General features: G+C 39.8%; 1 protein-coding gene across 12 annotated transcripts in view; it reads right to left on the reverse strand.

The window, feature by feature from the left end:
- Window positions 1-13,757, reverse strand: part of FAM126B (family with sequence similarity 126 member B) — an 83,393-nt gene that overhangs the window by 63,452 nt on the left and 6,184 nt on the right. For 6 of the 12 annotated variants that reach the window (XM_027590775.2, XM_027590783.2, XM_027590784.2 and 3 more), the window contains exon 3: window positions 9,834-9,946. The exons of 3 other annotated variants lie outside the window; for them this stretch is intronic. The gene's annotated coding sequence lies outside the window, so the exon portion shown is untranslated. Of the gene's footprint in view, window positions 1-7,067; window positions 7,127-9,833; window positions 9,947-10,516; window positions 10,587-13,757 lie in introns of those variants that run through there. 3 more of the 12 variants (XM_027590777.2, XM_027590778.2, XM_027590782.2) reach the window with 2 other exon arrangements.

Genomic DNA, 13,757 nt, shown 5'->3' on the forward strand with positions numbered 1-13,757 from the left:
CAGGATATTAAGCGCACAGAAATCAGTTACATTTCTACACACTAATAATGAGACAGAAGAAAGAGAAATTAAGGAGTTGATCCCATTTACAATTGCACCAAAAACCATAAGATACCTAGGAATAAACCTAACCAAAGAGACAAAGGATCTGTACTCAGAAAACTATGGAACAGTCATGAAAGAAACTGAAGAAGACACAAAGAAAAACATTCCATGCTCGGGCGCCTGGGTGGCTCAGATGGTTAAGTGTCTGCCTTCGGCTCAGGTCATGATCCCAGGGTCCTGGGATCGAGTCCCGCATCGGGCTCCCTGCTCAGCGGGAAGCCTGCTTCTCCCTCTGCCTCTCTCTCTCTCTCTCTCTCTCTGTCTCTCATGAATAAATAAATTTTAAAAATCTTAAAAAAAAAAAAATTCCATGCTCATGGACTGGAAGAACAAATATTATGAAAATGTCTATGCTACCTAGAGAATCTATACATTCAATGCAATCCCTATCAAAATACCATCCACTTTTTTCACAGAACTGGAACAAATAATCCTAAAATTTGTATGGAACCAGAAAAGACCCTGAATAGCCAAAGGAATGTTGAAAAAGAAAACCAAAGCTGATGGTACCACATTCCCAGACTTCAACCTCTATTACAAAGCTGTAATCATCAAGACAGTATGGTACTGACACAAAAACAGACACATAGATCAATGGAACAGAATAGAGAACTCAGAAATGGACCCTCAACTGTATAGTCAACTAATCTTTGGCAAAGTAGGAAACAATACCCAATGGAAAAAAGACAGTCTCTTCAACAAATGGTGTTGGGAAAATTGGACAGCCACATGCAGAAGAATGAAACTGGACCATTTCCTTACACCACACACAAAAATACACTCAATGGATGAAAGACCTAAATGTGAGACAGGAATCCTAGAGGAGAACACAGGCAGCAACTTCTCTGACCTTGGCTGCAGCAACTTCTTGATAGACACATCTTCAAAGACAAGGGAAACAAAGGCAAAGGAAACAAAGGCAAAAATGGACTATTGGGATTTCATCAAGATAAAAAGCTTCTGCACAGCAAAAGAAACAGTCAACAAAATCAACAGACAACCGACAGAATAGGAGAAGATATTTGCAAATGTCTTATCAGATAAAGGGCTGTATAAAGAACTTCTCAAACTCAACATCCAATGAACAAATAATCCAATCAAGAAATGGGCAGAAGACATGAGCAGACATTTCTCCAAAGAAGGCATACAAATAGCCAACAGACACATGAAAAAATGCCCAACATCACTCGGCATCAGGGAAATACAAATCAAAACCACAATGAAATGCCACTTCACACCTGTCAGAACAGCTAAAATTACCAAGTCAGGACATGACAGATGTTGGTAAGGAAGCTGTGAAAGGGGATCCCTCTTACACTGTTGATGGGAATGCAAACTGGTGCAGCCACTCTGGAAAACAGTATGGAGGTTCCTCAAAAAGTTGAAAATAGGGGGGCCTGGGTGGCTCAGTCAGTTAAGCTTCTGCCTTCGACTCAGGTCATGATCTCAGGGTCCTGGGATTGAGCCCCGCACTGGGCTCCCTCCTCAGCAGAGAGTCTGCTTCTCCCTCTGTCTCACCCCTATTTGTACTGTCTCAAAAAAAAAAAAAAAAGTTGAAAAGAGGGGCACCTGGGTGGCTCAGTCGTTAAGCATCTGCCTCTGGCTCAGGTCATGATCCCAGGGTCCTGGGATCGAGCCCTGCGTTGGGCTCCCTGCTCCGCGGGAAGCCTACGTCTCCTCTCCCACTCCCCCTGCTTGTGTTTCCCTGTTTCTCTCTGTCAAATAAATAGATGGAATCTTTAAAAAAAAAAAAAAAAAGTTGAAAATAGAGCTACCCTACAACCCAGCACTTGCAGTACTGGAAATTTACCCCAAAGATACAAATGTAGTGATCTGAAGGGACACCTACACTCCAATGTTTATAGCAGCAGTATCCACAAAGAGCCCAGATGTCCATTGACAGATGAATGGAAAAAGATGTGATATACATACAATGGAATACTACTCAGCCATTAAAAAAAATGAAATCTTGCCATTTGCAATGATATGGATGGAACTAGAGGATATTATGCTAAGCAAAGTAAGTCAATCAGGGAAAGACAATTATCATATGATCTCACTCATAAGTGGAATTTAAGAAACAAGGCAGAGGATCGTAAGGGAAGAGAGGAAAGAAGAAAACAAGACAAAATCAGAGAGGAAGACAAACCATAAGAGACTCTTCTTTTAATCATAAAAAACAAACTGAGGGCTGCTGGAGGGAAGGGGGTGGGGGGATGGGGTAACTGCGTGATGGACATTAAGGAGGGCACATGATGTAACGAGCACTGGGTATTATATAAGACTGATGAATCACTGACCTCTACCTCTGAAACTAATAATACCTTATATGTTAATTAATTGAATTTAAACTAAAAAAAACATGTTGGTTTGGGGCTTTAGAAATTAAACACCCCTGAATAAAGACAGGTAAAGGTTTTAGATGACTATTTCATTTACCTTCTAAGCACTGAAGAGGTGCTGAGGTTAATTTAATTATGACTTTTCCACTCCTGATATCATAAAAAGATTGTCACGATTGTACAGCAAGGTAATGTACAGTTACCAACCTTGACATTTACTTTGTTGTCAACTGCATAGAAACTAAAAGAATTTGCTTATGTTTTGGAGCACACAATGTACAAAGATACAATCAACAAGTGAAAGGGGTGGGAAACAGACCAGCAGAAATTTTATATGTTATTAAAGTTAGTATAAATTCAAATTAGAGGGGCACCTGGGTGGCTCAGATGGTTAAGTGTCTGCCTTCGGCTCAGGTCATGATCCCAGGGTCCTGGGATTGAGTCCCGCATCGGGCTCCCTGCTAGGCGGGGAGCCTGCTTCCCCCTCTGCCTCTCTCTCTCTTTCTCTCTCTCTAACTCTCATGAATAAATAAACATATTTTAAAAAATTCAAATTACACTGTTAGTACTTTAGAATGTTAAATGCAATCCCCATAGTAACCCCCCCCCCACACACACACACACAGCTACAGAATATAAACAAAAGGAAATGAGAAATAAATGTAAACATTTCACTAAAAAAAAATCAACTAAATGCAAAAGTAATGCCGAAATGAGGAACAAAAGAGCAATAAAATATATAGAAAACAAATAGCAAAACTATAGAAATCCTTATCAATAATTACAATGTAAATGGATTAAATTCTTCAAAAAGACAAAACTTTTGCAGAATAAAAACACATGATCCAACAATATGCTGTTTACAAAAGACTCGCTTGAGATCCAAAGACACAGATTGAAAGTAAAAGATTACAAAAAGCTAGTCGATGCAAATAGTAACTAAAAGAGATCAAAGATGGCTATACTAATATCTAGTAAAATAACTTTTAATTCAAAAAAAGAGACAAAGGAGGACATATAAAAGGTCAACACAGCAAGAAGACATAACAAACATTTATGCACCTAATGAGAGACCATCCAAATATATGAGGCAAAACACAGAACTAAAGAGAGAAACAGTTCTATAATATTTGGAGACTTCAGTACCCGACAGAAGGAAATGAGGGAAACAGAGGATGTAAACAACACAATAACACAACGAGATGTAACACATGTATACAGAACACTGTACCCAACAAAAGCAGATACAATCTTCAAGTACAATTGGGTCAGGGCGCCTGGGTGGCTCAGTCGTTAGGCGTCTGCCTTCGGCTCAGGTCATGATCGCAGGGTCCTGGGATCAAGCCCCCACATAGGGCTCCCTGCTCAGCAGGAAGCCTGCTTCTACCTCTCTCACTCTCCCCCTGCTTGTGTTCCTGCTCTTGCTATCTCTCTCTCTCTTTAATAAATAAATAAATCTTAAAAAAAAAAAAAAGGTACAATTGGGTCATTTTCCAAGATGGATCATATGTTGGGCCACAAATTAAGTCTCAATAGATTTAAGAAAAACGTATCACACATAGTGTTTCCTGTGATCATAATAGGAGGAAGTCAGAAAAGAACAGAAGAAAATGGGAAAATCCACAAAACTGTGAAAATTAAACAACACACTTTAAAACCAAGAGGTCAAAGAAGAAATCACAAAATAAATTACAAAATATTTGAGACAAATGAAAATAAACACACAATATACAAAACTTATGAGATGTAACAAAAGTGGTGCTAAGGAGGAAATTTGGAGTTATAAATGCTTACATTAAAAAAACAAGAGGGTTGCCTGGGTAGCTCAGTCAGTTAAGCACCTGCCTTAGGCTCAGGTCATGATCCCGGGGTCCTCGGATTTAGCTCGTTAGGCTCCCTGCTCAGTGGGCAGCCTGCTTTTCCTTCTCGCCCTGCCTCCCCTGCCACTTGTGCTCTCTTACAGTGCTCTCTCTCAAATAAACAGAATTTTAAAAAATATTTTTAAAAAATAACCACAATATCATTACATCTAAGAAATTTTAAAATAATTCCTTAATATAATCAAATATCCAGTTGCTGTTCAAATTTACAATTATGTCAGTTTTTTAAAACACTGAATCAGTATCCAAATGAAGTTTACATATCAGGACTGGAGATGTCTCTTAAATCTCTTTTAATCTATAGGTGTGTATGTGTAGTGTTATCTTGTAATTTATCTGTTGAAGAAAACAGTTATTTACCATTTTCCACATGTCTCAATTTGGCTGATTGCACCCTTATGATGATTTAATATATTCTTCTGCCTTCTGTAGTTTTTATAAAATTGTGGTTGGATATAGCAGTTTGACCAGATTAGGTCTATTTTTCTGGAGGTTCTTATTGTGTTGTTTTGTCTGAAGGTTCATAACATCTGGTTGTCATGTTCTGTGATATTACCAGCTATTGGTGATCAACACCTAAGATCTTTAGGGGTTACCAAATGTTATAAATAATTACCTAATTCTATTATTCTTTCTTCATTTAATTAGTTGGAATATTTCTAGAAAGAGAAACTTCTGTATCTAGTATTTGGTTACTTAGTAATAGCATTTTTACAGGAAAGATGGGATAAATGCTCAACGTTTTTCCCTTTATTTACCAGTTTCCAAAATGAGTTGGTTAACTAGAATCCTCTAATGGTAGCCAATTAGTTTTGCTTTAAGTATCATTATAAACTCAGGGGCTAAATATACTTGATATGTTTCCACCCACTATAATTATTCTTACTAATACTCAAATTATCTCATCTTTGCCTAGTGGAAGCTTTTTAATGCTTGGCTTCTGTGAAGGCAATAGTTTAACTCAGCAAGCCTGGGTTGTTCAAACCTTGCACATTCCCAAGAAGGGTTTGTTATTGTGGCCACTGGCTAGTGTATTATTTTCCTAGGACTGCCATAACACAGTACCACAAACTGCATGGCTTAAAACAGCATAAATTATCTCACAGTTCTGATGGAGGCTAGAAATCTAAAGTCAAGATGTCAGCAGGGCCATACTTCCTCTGAAACTTGCAGAGAATCCTTCCTTGCCTTTTCAGGTTCTGGAGTTGCCAGCAATCCTTGGTATTCCTTGGCTTGTAGATGCATTACTCCAACCACTGCCTCTGTTGTTACATGGCTGTCTTCTTACTATGCTTGTGTTTCCTCTCCTCTTCTCTTCTTATAAAGACACCAGTCATATTGGATTAAAGGTCCACCCTCCTCTGGTATGACTTCATCTTATCTAATTACATTTCCAACGACCCTATTTCCAAATAGGGTCAAATTCTGAGGGAATGGGAGTTAGTCTCCAACAGAACTTTGGGGCAACACGTTCAACTCTAACAACTGGCTCCTGGAAAATGAACTCCGGAAACGTTCTGGTAAGTGTTTTGCATTCTTGGGGCTTGAATCAAACTGTACCAGTTTGCCGAGGTAGTTTGTATAAACAATGTGACTATGGTAAAATCAGCTTTCCTTTAGGAGGTCTGAAACTTCAGTAACTATGGTCTGTATGACTGACCCCCCCCCAATAAAAACCCTGGACATCTAGGCTCGAGATCTTCCCTAGTAGGCAACATCTTACACGTTGTCACAACTCATTACTGGAAGAATTAAGCACATCCTGTTCAACTCCACTGGGAAAGGACTCTTGCAAGCCTGCATCTGGTTTCTTCCAGATTTCACCTTATGTGCCTTTTATTTTGCTGATTTTTATCATTTCACAGTAATAAAGTATAACTGAATATAATCACTTATGAGTGATTCTAACAAATTATGAAACTTGGGACTAGTCATGGGAACCCCCAACATAGCTCAAAAGCTCTTTTGACATAAACCTAGTAAATGATTAGAGATAAGTAATCTCTAAATGATCTTCTAACTTCCTGATAGGACTAGAAGTTCCAGGTTCATCTTGTACAGTTCCTGCCCTAGACTTAGGATCAAACATTTCTCCAAGGAACCCTTGTTCCTTTCAGGGGGAACTAATAGAGACCATATTCTGGATGCTAAAGATGGGCACGCCTTAAATACAACTTATTCCAGACAATTACGCTGAATTTTAGAATAAATCTTTCAAGTACCAAATAAATGTTTAAAGTAGTTGGTATTTAAAGAATCAAGGAAAGCAGTAGTATCTGGGTTTGGTGGCATTCTTAACTCTAAATAATTCTCTTCCTTACCTAGTTAACTGACAAAATTCAGGAGAATCTCTTCCTGAAGAAAAAAAATATTTGAGGGAGAGGCAGGCTCCCCATTGAGCAGGAAGCCCAACATGGGACTCGATCCCAGGACCCTAGGATTAGGACCCTGAGCTGAAGGCTGACACTTAACCAACTGAGCCACCCAGGTGCCCCTTGAGTTAATCATCTTTAACCATAATTCAGAACTACTATTAGGAAAAGAGAAGGCAGGAAATTGGGTAAAAGGGGATAGAGTAGGGGTGGGCATCTAAGTGCCTAAATATTTCTTCCTTTCTTCTTATCATGACCATTATTCCTTTTGGAATACTACTAGAAAACAGATGTACTGCTTCTAATTTTAAATATAATTAAATGTATACAAAGGAGCTTATCTTTAAAATTTAGATTTACAGGGGTACCTGGGTGGCTCAGTTGTTAAGCGTCTGCCTTCGGCTCAGGTCATAGTCCTGGGGTCCTGGGATCGAGCCCTGCATCGGGCTCCCTGCTCGGCAGGAGGCCTGCTTCTCCCTCTCCCACTCCCCCTGTTTGTGTTCCCTCTCTTGCTGTCTCTCTGTGTCAAAAAACAAATAAAATCTTTAAAGAAAAATTTAATTTACAAATTAAGAAAACAGCTAGTCACATCTGTCAATCTTTTTTTTCTTTATAGCATTATGCTTTTTGTTTTTTAATGAATTCCTTGCCTATGCTAAGTTTAAAAACATACCCACCTCAGGGCACCTGGGTGGCTCAGTCACTTTAGCATCTGCCTTCAGCTCAGGTCATGATCCCTGGGTCCTGGGATTGAGTCCTATGTCAGGCTCCCTGCTCAGCAGGAAGTCTGCTTCTCCATCTCCCTCTAGCCCTCCCCCCCTGCTCTCAGGCTGTCTCTCTCGCTTTCTCTCTCAAATAAATAAATAAATAAAATCTTTAAAAAAAATACCCACTTATATTTTCTCCATAAAGATTTTTTTGTATTATTACTAGTATTATTTTATTAGTTAATACTTATATGGCATTTATTATATGTGGAGCACTATTCTAAGCATATTTTTTTTTAAGATTTTATTTGGGGGAGATTTTATTTTTAAGTAATCTCTATACACAATGTGGGGCTCAAACTCACAACCCTGAGATCAAGAGTCACATGCCGTACTGACTGAGCCAGCCAGGCATCCTCTAAGCATTTTTATTTATTTTTTTATTTTTAAAAAGATTGTATTTATTTATTTGACAGAGAGAGAGAGAGAGAGAGAGATCACAAGTAGGCAGGCAGGGAGAGGGAGAAGCAGGCTCCCTGCTGAGCTGGGAGCCTGATGCAGGGCTCAATCCCAGGACCCCGGAATCACAACCCAAGCCAAAGGCAGACGCCTAACCAACTGAGCCACCCAGGCGCCCCGTTCTAAGCATTTTTTAAAAATTCATCTACTGTTTATAAAAACCCCATATGGCTGGTACTGTCCTTATCCCCATCTTCTAGATGAAGAAGTCACTGATAGGTTAAATCACTTGCGCAAGGTCACATGGCTAGTAAGTGGTGAAACCATGTCTCATCAACCTAGACTACAGGAACTCTGAACATCTCACGAACCCACAGGATATTATACTTGTTCATTACACTGAAAACATCATGCTTATTTTACCTGGGTTAGTAAGATACCTTGGAAAGATACAGGCATGCCAGAGAGTGGAGAATCACACAGTAATTTAGGAACCTGAGACCTTGATGAAGTCCCTAGGGATCTAGTATCTAGAAATGCCAAGACATTCTCTTCAAAAGGACATGCTGCCATGGCTCAACCCATCATCACCAATTAGAAAGAAACATGGTCCTTGGTGGACCTCTTTAAATTCTGGAAACAAAATAAACCATTATTTTAAAGTGCTGCTCAGTCCCATTTCTGGAATAGCCAATAAAGTTGCCAGGTTTTTTCTTTTTAAGATTTTATTTATTTCTTTGACAGAGAGAGGGACAGCGAGAGAGAGAACACAAGCAGAGGGAGTGGGAGAGGGAGAAGCAGGCTTCCCGCTGAGCAGGGAGCCCAATTTGGGGCTCGATCCCAGGACCCTGGGATCATGACCTGAGCCAAAGGCAGATGCTTAATGACTGAGCCACTCAGGCACCCCAAAGCTGTCAGTTTTAAATGGGGCCCAGGACATGACAAGGCAGTGTAGCAGGCCAATGTGGCAGGGCAAGATACTGTTATTTGGGCCTTAGGATCCAGCAAATTCAGTGGTGTTTGAAACGTCTGTGGCAGATACATAAAGCTACCAATAGGCCCTGATAAGAAAATCACAACACAAACCACTAGGCATAAAGCCCCACACAGAGTAGGGTTTTTCAACCTTGGCACAATTAGGAGGCTGGTCACTCCCAACGCTGCAAGGGGCTGTCCTATACATGGTAGGATATTTAGCAGCATCTCTGGCCTTTCCCCCAGTAGATACGAGTAGCACTCCACCCAAGTTGTGACAAAATGTATACAAACATTGCCAAGTATCTTTTGGGAAGCAATACTGCCACTGGTTGAGAATCACTGCTTTAAAAATTTTATTTATTGGGACGCCTGGGTGGTTCAGTTGGTTAAGTGGCTGCCTTCGGCCCGGGTCATGATCCCAGGGTCCTGGGATCGAGTCCCACATCGGGCTACTTGCTCAGCAGGGAGCCTGCTTCTCCCTCTCTCTCCTTCTGCTTGTGCTCTGTCAGATAAATAAAATCTTTAAAAGAAAATTTTTATTTATTTATTTATTTAGAGAGAGAGAGCAAGAGCAGGTGAAGGAGAATCCCAAGCCAATTCCATGCTGAGTGCAGAGCCTGACAGGGGCTCAATCCCACGACCCTGAGATCATGACCTGAGCCAAAAATTAAGAGTTGGACACTTAAACAACTGAGCAACCCAGGCACCCTGAGAATCACTGCTTTAGAATAAAGCTATGCCCTCTTCTGTAGAGGATTATGCTACTTTTGAGAAAGAGCTCATTGCTTGGCTTTTGGGTTCTGACAGAGAATGACCATGGGGGACCAAAGTGACCATGTGACCTGATCTACCTTGAAGAACTGGGTGTTCTAACCCACCAAGCAAAAAAGTTGAATGTGCTAGCAGCATTCCATCATTAAGTGGAAGTAATACTATACCAGACATTAGTTCTTCCTATCCTTTAGGGCACATGAGATGATAGTTCTCTACCTTCTTTAAGTCAGATGTGATCTCTTGACTTGCTTTGACCAACGAGCAGAAATGATTCTTGTGGAAGCATTTAATTGCCAGTATGTACTCTCCAGCCTGTTCTTCCCTTGCCACTATGAAAACAGAAGCAGGGAAAAATATAAAGATGCACTGCTGACCCATCATATGCCAAACCGCTGCCCTGCAGTCACCCAGACTTTCAACATTTTACATGAGAAAAAACAAATCTTTTTTTTTTTAATTTTAAGCCATTATTTGAAAATCAGTTATTACCACTACATAAGTTGCTGACCCTGACTATAAAAGGTTATATATAAGGTTAGGACAGGCCCTGGAAGCACAAATAAGCCTTAAAAACAAATGGCTCAATAGGAGGGCACGTTCTGCATGGAGCACTGGGTGTTGTGAACAAACAATGAATCATGGGAACAGTACACCAGAACAAATTATGTAATATATGGTGATTAACATAACAATAAAAAATTTAAAAAATGAAAAAAAAAAGAATAAACAGACCTGAACCTTAAAAAAAAAAAAAACAAATGGCTCAAACACCCATGGCACATACTTCTACTAAATGTCAACATTCCCTTAATCTATGAACTTGCAGAGTTCCATATGATCAAAGAAAGAAAAATTCCGGTCTGGTTTACATATGGTTCCATATGAGATGCGAGCATTACCCTGATACAGAGGTGGCACTGAAACACAGGAGAAATCCTCCCAGTAGGCAGATTTACATGTTCACCATGCCTGAAAAGAAAGATGACCAGAGGTATATATCTAAGGACTGGCTACACAGGGTCTGTCACTGTACTTGCTTAATATGCTCATGAACAAAATGGACCAGTCAGTAGGAACAGAAATTACACCCTGGCTCAACACAGATGTCCCTCATCAATGTTAACCTATAATTCCATGACATGCCAAGCTATCTCACACCTCCATGCATCTTCTTAAGCTACTCTCCTCCTCTCTAGAATGCCTTTCAAATACCCTCTAGCCTAACCACTTACTCTTTCAAGACTCAGATGAACAGTCACGTCCTCTTTAAAACCTTTTTTAGCATACAAGCCGGTATCCATTCAAAGCCCTTTCTTTCCCCCTCATACACAAATTCTCAACCTAGAGTCCACAGACCCCCCCCCGGAATCTGTGAATAAAACTCATAAACTTTGATGGGAAGAAAATTATATCATTCTTTTTATTTTTATTTAATTTTTTTAAGACTTATTTATTTTAGAGAGAGAGAGCATGCACGAGTGGAGGGAGGGGCAGAGGGAGAGAATCTTCAAGGAGACTCCCCACTGAGCATGGAGCCTGATGTGGGGCTCCATCTCACCACCCAAGAGATCATGACCTGAGCCAAAACCAAGAGTTGGATGCTTAACCAACTGTGCCACCCAAGCACCCCTTATCATTCTTTTTTTTAATCTCTAAAATTTATCATTTCATTTGATTATAAATGTAAGCAAAACAACAACAAAAAAATCCACAGTATTTTCTATGTCTTGGGTCACCAACAGATATCACAGGTGGTTTCACATCAAATTACAGTTGTTGCAGACATCAAAACATCATTTATATTCATCACTACTTCATGCCACATATCTCTGGTTAAAGAGCTTCTGCCCCATGCTGGGAGGAAAAAAAAAAAGTTTCCAACAACAGTCTCTCTTCTTAAGCATACAAAAGAACACCACAAGTGATTCTTTTAGGACCTCTTTCTCTAGCTTTAGAGAAAGGAAACAGCCTTCATTCCTTCTCCTTAGGAAACAGAGAACAACTGATTTCTTTTCATTAACATTCCTCTTTCAAAGCAATCACCTCTCCCTCTCCATCTTAAGCCACTTGTAAATTGATGAGGTAGGTAGAATCACAGTGGTAACTAGTCCTAAGAGCACACAGTACTTAATACTTTCCATTCCCAGAAAACTGTGTAGAGGCTTATTAGTCCTATTATTAAACCATAGCTTCTCTAGGGCAGGGAATATTCCTCAGTTGTGTTTGCATTTCTAGTTCCTAACAAGGCCTAGCACACAGTACTTAACTCAATTCTATTGGATGAACGCCTTAACAGCAACAACTGGGCAGTCAGCAGCAGACTCAGCAGAGAAAGCAGCAGCAAGTATGACAAAGACTACTAGTTCCCACCCAATACAGATGCCTACCCCCACCCCCACTGATATAGTCTATATGCTCAACTATTTCTGAACCTCACTTATAGCCAAATATGGCCAAATGACTAAGTTCTGGTAAATGAGATCAGAGGAAATACTGTGTAACTCTAGAAAGGTTTCTTAAAAGATGAGAGGTGTGCCCCGTTAGTTCTCTGCCTTTCTTCCTTCCCTTTGCCTAGAACTTGGATGTGATGACTGGATATCCAACAACCATTCTGTGACCTTGAGAATAGAAGCCACATGCTAAAAATGGCATAGGAAAAAGACAGGAGGAGCCTGGATCCTTGACAACTCTGGAGTTGCTGTATCAGTCCCAGACTGCCAATTTCTGATTTTTTTTTCACAAGACAAAGAAATGAACTACTATCTTGTTTAAGCAATGGTTATTTCTTATCTCTGCATCTAGCAGCCAAACACAATTCCTCACTGATAAGGTGAAAGAGAGACTCCAGCAACAAATCTGTGGTCTAAGATGCCAACAGCCATCTCAGCTATGCTTCACCTTAATGATGATAAAATGTAAGACATTTCCACTGAAACGGGATAGAGCAGGAAGCAAGACTAAACAAAGAACCTATACTGTGAAGGTACAGCACCATTATAGCTCAGTTGGAGGGGTGTTTATAGTAGTTTGGTACAGTGACAAGATTTCATAATGCAGTACTGTAATTTCTTGCCAACATTTAGGAGTTATGTTCTAGAAAAGTAATGTGGCTTATAAAACTGTGACTGGCAAGACCAAATTATATAAAAATAAGAGGTTAGGAAAAATAAACATTTCGATGAAAGATGTTAAATCAGCTGTTTAAAAGCTGTCCAAATAAAAAAATCAGTAACTTTTCTACAGAATAACCTCCTTCAAGTTTTCAGTAATATTGTTGTATGCATAACAATCAAATAAGGTTGATTTCCCACATATTACAGACTATTCTACTTCATAAAGATTTTGAACCTGCCCCATGTAGCTTGCCATTTAACATCTTTTGTACTTATGTTTTTATTTGTCCTTGGTTAAGTCTCAACAAATATTTCAAATTCTTAGTGAAAGTGTCATTTTTTTGGACTGCTTTTCATCCTTACATTAAGAAAATGGAAAATAATCTGAATGTTTGTGTTTCACCACAATTCATATACTGAAATACTAACCCCCAATATAACAGTATTAGGAGGTGGGGACTTTGGGAGGTGTTTAGGTCATGAGGGTAGAGCTTTCATAAATGGGATGAGTTCTTATAAAAGAGATCCCAGAGAGCTCTCTTAGCCCATTTGCCATCTCGTAACACAATGAGAGGACAGCCATCTCTGAACCAGGATGTGGGCTCTGAGTAGAAAAACAATTTGCTGGCACATTGATCTTGAACTTCCCAGCCTCCATAACTGCTGGAAATAAATTGTTGTTTAAGCCACCTAGTTTATCATACTTTGTTACAGCAGCCCAAACTGACAGAGACAGAGGTCTTTTTCTATTTCTCCATTCCCCTGAATTTAGGCTAGCTTTGCGATTTGCTTTGACAAACAGAAATGTGATGGAAAAGACATTACGTAAGTTCCAAAACCTAAGCCCTAAAGAGGGCATGGAGCCCTGTAGCTTCTCTCTTCACCATTTTAGAATGCTACCATGAAAATGCCATGTAAGGTTGCCAGACTAGCTTACTAGAGAAAGACAAGCTACACTGAGAAGACTGAAGCACTTTAACGGACAGCTAGCACCAACTGCAAACATGTGAGTGAGGACACCCTGGAC

The sequence above is a fragment of the Zalophus californianus genome, chromosome 3, assembly GCF_009762305.2.
Source record: "Zalophus californianus isolate mZalCal1 chromosome 3, mZalCal1.pri.v2, whole genome shotgun sequence".
NCBI classification, from domain to species: domain Eukaryota; kingdom Metazoa; phylum Chordata; class Mammalia; order Carnivora; family Otariidae; genus Zalophus; species Zalophus californianus.